The 8,145-nt window shown below is 39.1% G+C and overlaps 1 pseudogene; it reads left to right on the forward strand.

Moving 5' to 3' along the window:
• The window catches only part of LOC107755142 (acyl-coenzyme A thioesterase 1-like), a 26,861-nt pseudogene extending 23,610 nt beyond the window's left edge, over positions 1-3,251 (forward strand).
• The last annotated feature ends 4,894 nt before the right edge of the window (positions 3,252-8,145 follow it).

Consider the following 8,145-nt stretch of genomic DNA (forward strand, 5'->3'; position numbering starts at 1 on the left):
CAAATAACTGTCTATAAAAACGTGCATAAGGTCTAAATTAATATTATATATATGTATCAAATATATTTTTGTAAACTGCATAAACAATTATCAACAAAACAGCATCGTGTATTTATGCTTTGCTTAATACAGAGCCAAATCACCGATCACACAGATTGCATTTAAAAACATTTGAGATGCAGTGAAATGAAATAAACCTTCACACCGTGTTTTCTAAAAGTTTAAACTGTTTTAACTTTGCATGGCTTTCTATACATCTCTTGTGTGACGAGCGAGTGCAGCAGTCATATCTGTCCGTCTAGAAAATGCGCTGAATATGCTTGTGTGAATATGTGTGAATGGCTTGGTTTCAGTTTTAACCTAATCAAGATCTTCTACGCATTGAGCTACTATATTTCTCTAATATTTTGAATGAATAACGCAGCAACTGCGCATCTCGTGGGCTAGACTAACAAAACATTAAACTACAACGTCACTTACATCATCATCACCGCATCTCGTGCTCCACTGATGATGCTCCCTGACGCACATCTAACATTTGATTGTACTATTTTTGCATTCAAATGCAAATGTTTAAAAATATTATTTTTTTTATTATTATTCACAATCTCCTCATCACAGACAGGCACAGCACTCATGTTCGTGTTTGTGTGCGCTGTCTGCGTCACTCATAGCACATGCCGATATCGTGCACTATATCTAACATTTTTTATATCGTTATCGAAGGTGTACCGTCGATAAATATCGATACAGTTTTATCGCCCAGGCCTAGGTTGTAGGATGTAATGCAGTCCCATATTCAGGGTCTCTGCAAGCTTTTTAATCTCAAATTTAATTTTTTTTTATTTATGTTTATAGCAACATATTAAACTTTAAAATGACTCTAAAAAGCATGATTTACACTTCAGATACAAGTTTTAACAAAAACAAAAAGTTTTATAAAATGATACTTCACATTTCAGCCTTTGAACCATTTTTAGGAAAATGGAAAAGAGTCAAAAGTATTAATTATTATATTAATTTAAACAATTATTATCAATAAATTAATACATAAATTAAATGACCAATACATTTTACTGTTTAGATTTTTATAATGCATTATCTTTTTGTCAATCCACCAGTTCACATTTACAGCTCTGCATGTTTGAAGGGCACAAACATTTTCACATTGGTCTGAACAAAAACAACAGCCTTATTGAAAATGCACACTCATTCTCTGCCAGCAGGTGGCACTTTCGGAATGGCAGAAATATAACAGTTTCCCCGGTAACGGCAGTAAACAAAGGAAGGCTGCACCGGACATTGAAATGTGCAGCACTCATTTATTTAATGAAATCACAGCCTTTTGAAGATAAATCGTCACATTAAGCTGTATTACAATTCTGGTCTTGTAATGGCTGTGGCTCAATTGTAGTGGCTCAACTCTGGTCTGATATTGACAACATCATCCACAGACCTGTTTGCTCTGTAGGCAAACTGAAGAGGATCCAGCAAGGGTCCAGTGATGTCCTTCAGGTAGGCAAAGACCAGTTTCTCAAATTACTTCATGACCACAGACGTGAGGGCGACAGGTCTGTAGTCATTAAGTCCAGTGATTTGGGTTTTTTTGGGGACCGGAATGGGAGCATTTGAAGCAGCAGGGAACTTCACACTGCTCCAGGGATCTGTTGAAGATCTGGGCCTGCGGCTTTTCTAGTCTTCTGATTTCTAGTAAAACACATTCAGATAATCAGCCAGCTGTTGATTCTCCACAGATCATGGGAGTGGTGTCTCATACTTGATGTTCCTCAGGCCTGTCCAGACAGACACAGGGTTCGTTGGCTGAACAGTTTTTTAAACTTTTCGGAGTAGCTGTTTTTAGCCACTTTAACCAGATCTTCTTTGTTAGTCTGTTTCTGGCCTGGTTATAAAAGATTTTATCCCCACTTCTGTAAGCATCTTGGCATGACAAAGCTGTTTGAGTTTACCAGTAACCATGGTTTATCATTTTTCAATGATAAGAATGTCCTTTCAGGAATGCATAAATCCTCACAAACTGATGTAGGATGTTATAGTGTCTGTGAGGTCGTCCAGATTGGTGGTTACAGCTTCAAAAAACACTCCAATCAGTACAGTTGAAGCAGGCTTGTAAATCCCACTATGATTTATTAGTCCATATTTTTACAGTCCTTATTTTACGGGTTTAGCTGATTTTAGTTTCTGCCTCTATGTCGGTATAAAATTAACTAGACAACGATCAGAGTGCTCCAAAGCTGGAAGCCTGGCAGATGTAGCACGTTATTCGGAATAGCTTCATTCACCCAGGTTTCAGTGAAGCACAATGCAGCAGATTTAAAAAAATAAATAAATCCTTGTTTGTGAGAGTGAGGAGTAGTTGTTCATCCGTTTTGTTAGGAAGGGATCAGAGATTCGCTAGATGGAAACGTACTCGGTTACAAACGTAACCTCGGTTCCCCGAGATACGGGAACGAATACTGCGTCTGTTAAGACGATATGGGAAAAAGTATTTTTTTCTCCTGAACTGAAGCCTTTTTCAATAACGCAGTGTAACTGCACGGCCATTGGTTCGTGCAGTACACTTCAAAAAACAAGCCAATGGCCCGGCGGTGGTGCTGCACGAACCTATAGCTAACGAAGCCCGCCAAAGCTCTCCAGAATGGGCGGGGCATGCAGAGCCCACAGCTCGGGCCAGAGATCCCGCCTCAGTGGAATGGGCCACGGGGCTGCTATGAGCAGCTGCGACAGCTCTGATAACCAATGCTGGTTTTTCCAGAGCGGGGCCACCAGGAGAACCTTGCGTTCTTGTTCCCCGATTCGTCTGATTACCTATGGGATCAGGGCAATCGGGGAAAAGCATAGAAAAGGAGGTTGGGCCAGTCGTGGGCCAATGTGTCCTTGTCCTTGGAATAATAAATTGGGCAATGAGAGTTGTCTTTTGAGGCGAAGAGGTCTACTTCCGCCTTGCCAAAGATCTTCCAAATTTTTTGAACCGTCTGCGGATGAAGCATCCACTCCTCTGAGGGAACTTTGCTTTGTGACATGTCCGCACCTTGGTTCAGTTTGCCCGAAACGTGCGCTGCTTTCAGCAAGCGCAGGTTGAGCTGAGCCCATTCCAGGAGGTACTCTACCAGTACAAAGAGGCGCCTCGAGGAAAGCCCTCCCTGGCAATTTATGTAGGACATAAAACCACAGTCATGCTCTCAGAGCGGACCAGAACGTGGTGTCCCCTCAGGTCTGGTAGGAAGGGTTGACAATTCCTACAACATACCGCCAGCATTTCGAGTCAGTTGATGTGAAGACCTTCATCCGCTTTCGACCAGTGGCCGAAAGTCGGTTTTCCTTCGCACAGAGCTCCCCAACCCATGTTGGAAACATCTGTCGAAACCGCCTTTCTCCTGCAGACCATTCCCAGGGGGATGCCCTGTTCCATCCACTGAGCATTCTTCCAAGGGGTCAGGGCTGTTACACAGGCCTGGTCTTGTTGTAGAATTTTCCTTGCTCAAAAAAAATTGCTAAAGAGGTTTTGAAGCCAGTAGACTTTATTGATCAAACAAAGCCGAGTTACGGTTTGCAAAGGTAACTCCAGAATGTCTTTTCTACACACACATATATATATATATATATGCCTGGAGCTGGTTACAGAATTCCATATATGCATTGTTGTATTTTTAGAGAGGTGTTTTTTACCATATGTAGAATGATCAATAGCTGTCATGTACGTATTTCTAGGTCTTGAACAGATTCTTTCCATATATGCAGGGTCTTCAAGTTTTAAATAGTTCACTCTGTTCTTTCACTGCAACCTTTAACACACAGTTACACACAGTCTCTTTAAATAATAATAGTAGAATAATGTCTTCTTATCTATAGGCATAATCATATGTATTATATTGATAGTACAATAATGTATTCTTCTCTATAGGCATAATTATATGTATTATATTGAATTAAGATCACTGAAAATCTTCTACATTCTCCCCCCTCTGAGGCTTAATTAAGCCTCACTCACCCTACTTTCTCAGAGCGTTACTTCATAAGTTAGGTTTCTCAGCTTTAGTACCATAGTGACTAAATGAAGTCACACAGATTCATTACCAATGACCCAATTATGCAATCACGCTCCGGAGGATATCAGAACCAAACATCTCCCCTCACAGTTCTTAATTGGATTTGTTGCAGAAGGGAGTAAAAGATTCTGATTCCCTAAAAAATATTGGGGGTATGATCAATAGTTCACTTTTGTTAGCATATATAATATATCACACAAACTCAAAAATCAGAACAAGCATGCATAAGATGTCTTCAACCCAGACACTTTGCGCATCGTAGAGGGTCTCTCATGGGGAGAGGTTAGACTAGCACATACACCCAGAGTATGGATCATCTCGTCTTCGTCCTCACTGGAGGTACTGGAACTCTCATCCAATTTTTGCAAATTCAGTTTATTTAGCCATTCTTGATAATATTCACCTAGGTTGTTTTGCTTATTATCTTGATATTTTATAATTTCCATTTGTTTAACTGTAGGTAATACACAACAAAATAATAATCCTCCTATTAATATGGCAATTTCTAAAAACATTCCTAGTTTAGCAAACCATGCTCCCTGTGCTCCAAATTTCAGATCAAACCAATCCCACATTTGACTGTCTCTTCCAGCATTTGCTTTAACTTCTGCTCTTAATTTTTTATTTTAATCATAACTTCACTAAATGCGCCTCCAGGCGCAGTATTATTTGGTATATAAGTACAACATTGATCTCCAAACATAACACCTCCTTTATCCGCTAGAAGCCAATTTAGAGCTTGTCTGTTTTGCCATGTCATTCTACTTGTCCTTCTACCAATATTAATGTATCATCAGTATAGTTAATGAATCTATGTTGATTGTAATAAGTATAATTAATCCATTCCGTATTTTAGTTTTGTGAAATTCAAATAAATATTGATTCAAAACCTGATTTAACTTCATCTCTTGCGTTAAACTTGTGTGGAATTCCTCTAGGTTGTCCAATTTAATCTATATATATATATATATATATTAGGGTCTGGTATATAAGCTCTTCTAAATCTGTTTTCTTTATTTGCATTTAGTTCTGTTACCCATTGTGCATGGTAATTTCTTGGAGTAATCGTACTCTTACGCATATTCCTTTCCACCCGATAGGTAAAGGAGCCAATAATTGTTCATTTCCACAAATCCAAAATAAATCTGCTATTATTAATGATTGGTCTTCATATATTTCTATAGAAGGTAGAGCAATAGTTTGATTTTCACATTTTTCGGGCACCATTTTAATTCCCTTGTTTATTCTATGTGCTAAAAGATCCGGAGCTCTGGAAGGAGTTTCTGATTTCCAAAGGTTTTTTCCTGTCTATATACCAAACAACAGTGCATTTCCCTTTGAATTTGCCTAAATCGTGTGTTCCTTTTGGTTTATAAAAGCACTCATATTCTTGTTTATAATCTATGCTATACGATTCTGGAATCTCCACTTTTCTTTTTTTCTATTTTCATATTTTGACTTACATCTGAATACTGACACCAAGATCCCCAGAGTGGTCTAATAAAACAATCTGTAAACTTTGAATTTCCCAAAAATCCTAGACATTCAGCTAAACAATATGGTCTTGTAAAATCTGTTAAATGACAAAAACTTTTACCAAATTCATCATATTTTCGATAATCATGTGGATTTGGTATGGCTATTACTTTGTTTAAAGGAGATTTGGAGCATAGCAAACCATTTTCTTTTCCTGTTTCTCTAGCAGTAAAAGTTGCCTATCTATACCACTCATTATTTTGTGCTGTTTCCCATAACTCATCATCTTGACTAATTTCTTCATCATCTTGGGTATCATAGTCAATGTTTCTACGATATTTAGGCATCTTTTGTTCTGCTGAGTTGGTATTTTATCAGTTTTGTTTAAGGGCTGAAAAGTGAATTGAAGGGAAGTCGGGCTGTTCTCCGTTGGTTGAGCTTGGACTTGCATTATTAGATTCATTAGACATATGATGGTAATTGTCCATATTGCTTTGCTCATTTTTCCATTTGCGGGAGCCTCTTTACTTGGTAAAACTCGTTGTTGATCTTTTTCGGAGTTTTTAATGCTATGCTCTTTCATTTTCTTCTTCTTTTGTATTTTCTGTTTAAATTTTTCCTCAATCTTCTTTTCGTTTAGTTTGGGTACTCTACAAAGTAGTGCTTCCTTCTATTTGGATTGCTGTTGGGAGTAGTCCTTTCTCCTGGGTTCATTCCACTTTTTCCTTAATATTCTCACATATAGCTACTTAGTCACACGGGACAATTGGACACGTTGTTTCTGTCTCCTTACTAGGCTGCTGTTTTCTTGTTTCCATTTAGGTTAACTGAATTATTTGCTCACCATGTTGGATTGGAGTTCCATCACGTTTTGAAATGTCTTTGTTTCCATTTACTCTCTGTAATTTTACAACTCTTTCTGAGCTTTACTGGATTCTGCATCTTCTTATCCTGCGTCTTTGGTCTTTTCTTTATAGCCGGCTTCAATTTTATTTTTTTTCTCTTTTTCTTTTATTTTCCATTTGTTGGCCCACATCTGTTCCTTGTGTCTTGATCATCCTGTTAGCCATTTTATCATTCATTTCATCTTCACCAGTGATTTGTTGTCATGGTCTTTCCCTGTTTGCAAGGGATGGTTTCTCATTTCATGTTGTTTGGGATTACAGAAGCTGGTTGGTATATTTTAAGATGAGAGCTGTGGTCTCCGGTGTCCATCTGCAACCATTCATCTGATCAATGAACAGTCCTCTTCTGAGATCTCAACACATCCTTACTGGTTCTTATTGTTGGAGCAAACCTTCTTGGAATTAAGCTGTTGTCACCTGTGAATGAGATCTAAACTATTTTTGTTAGTGACAACATTCCATCATCTGCTCATTTGGCCCACTGTCCTTCCTGGTGCCACCTGTGGAAAGTGTATGTGGGCTGAATGCTGTCCTGGCCCCTTTCAGGGGTTTCTCATATTTTCATTACCACCAGGGCTTAAAACTTATGTTCTGTCTCATATAATTTGGCTTTTTATTATGATTTGCATTTTTAAATGTGAATATTATTATTATTATTCACTTTCAACCAATCTACTATCAACATATAATTTCTTAGGCATCTGGAAACCATTCAGCTCACTTTTGCTCAAGTTAATAGTTACAAACCAACTGTGACGAGTGGAGGCGGGGCCGAGAGCCGTGGGAACGGAGCGAGGCCGGTGGAGTAATTGATAATGAGCGACACCTGCACCACTCACCGGTCTCGAGTCTCACGGAGGAGCTCCGGAAGGATAAAAGGGAGGAGTGACGACAGTGTCGAACGAGAGAGGACCAGGCCTGGAGTTTATTTTGTGTTTTGTGTGCGGCAGTCGTCCGCGAGGGGCTGCCGCTTTACTTTCGTTTTGTGTTTGTTTATTTGATTAAAGTTTTAAGTGTTCGCCGGTTCCCGCCTCCTCCTTCCCGTGACTACGAACTTTGTTACACCAACATTTCATACTTTGACAAAAATCAGCTTCATATTGATATGCTGAAAAGAAAGTTAGATTAAACTTGTTTTGATCTGCTTTCCCATGCTATTACGCTGCGCAAGTGTGGCATTTATTTTTTCTTCCTGCCACAACAACAATCCAAGTTCATTATTTGATTGGGCATAATCTGCCGTGTGCCCACATAATCAAATTTAGATATTATCAAAATTTAGATAACAGCTGTTTTGGCAACTTATTGATTTGCCTTAGTGTCTCTTCAACGACTATCTTTCACTCCATTCGCACACTGGCCATCATTCACACACATTCACACACCCCTCTGTCACATGACACGCGAGAGTAAAGAGGTGTGTTCGACTTGAAGATCGATCGGTGTATGCCATCAAAGTACGGCGAGAGAAAGCATAAGGAGACGTCCGCGCTCTCTTATAGCTCTCGCAGTATTTTGCTGACACACTTATCGGTCTAAGCAGTGCTGCTTCAAGTCAAGCGCGGGCCATCAGCAGAAAAAAAAGAAAGAAATAAAACCGTAAACAGCCAAAGGACGTAACTTAGAATGGGAGATGGATCGGTTTGTGAAAGGGAAGAGAAAAGCCATAGATGAAGTCGTACAGACCCAGGAAGGTG

Source organism: Sinocyclocheilus rhinocerous, unplaced genomic scaffold (genome assembly GCF_001515625.1).
Source record: "Sinocyclocheilus rhinocerous isolate Xijiao unplaced genomic scaffold, SAMN03320098_v1.1 scaffold952, whole genome shotgun sequence".
In the NCBI taxonomy this organism is placed as follows: domain Eukaryota; kingdom Metazoa; phylum Chordata; class Actinopteri; order Cypriniformes; family Cyprinidae; genus Sinocyclocheilus; species Sinocyclocheilus rhinocerous.